The sequence below is a fragment of the Mastomys coucha genome, unplaced genomic scaffold, assembly GCF_008632895.1.
Source record: "Mastomys coucha isolate ucsf_1 unplaced genomic scaffold, UCSF_Mcou_1 pScaffold4, whole genome shotgun sequence".
Taxonomy (NCBI): domain Eukaryota; kingdom Metazoa; phylum Chordata; class Mammalia; order Rodentia; family Muridae; genus Mastomys; species Mastomys coucha.
Genome location: NW_022196910.1, coordinates 27,457,039 through 27,457,448, shown reverse-complemented (window position 1 = coordinate 27,457,448; position 410 = coordinate 27,457,039). Strand labels below are relative to the sequence as shown.

At 38.8% G+C, this 410-nt stretch overlaps 1 long non-coding RNA gene across 1 annotated transcript in view; it reads right to left on the bottom strand.

Annotated features, from left to right (window-relative positions):
* The window catches only part of LOC116075928, a 10,343-nt gene that overhangs the window by 7,763 nt on the left and 2,170 nt on the right, over nt 1–410 (bottom strand). The window lies entirely within an intron of this gene.

The window sequence follows — 410 nt, the reverse complement described above, 5'->3', positions numbered from 1 at the left end:
CTGCCCCCAACACATGCACTCAATTACAAACAAGCATACATGCATATATATATACACAAACTAATCTTTAAAAACATTAGAAAGTAAAATCCGTAGGAATTGATAACTGTCAAGTTCTCAGAGTCCCACCTGCCTTTCATCCAGCAAGGACTACTTCAGCATCACATATAAAGGACTTTCTTGTCAGTTTATAACATAACATAGGTATCTTTGGTTTGACTTTGGTGAGCAAAGGATGGCAGTTCCCTGTCCGTATTGCAGGAAGGCAAAGAGGGAGAGATAAGTAGAATGAAAGTCTGCCTTACCTCCTGCAATAGAGATATTAATCGTTTGATTTTATTGTTGTCATTTATGGGCTTTAGTTGTTTGACTCCTGCTAACATGCAGGAAGATGCCTGCCTTTGTCAGAA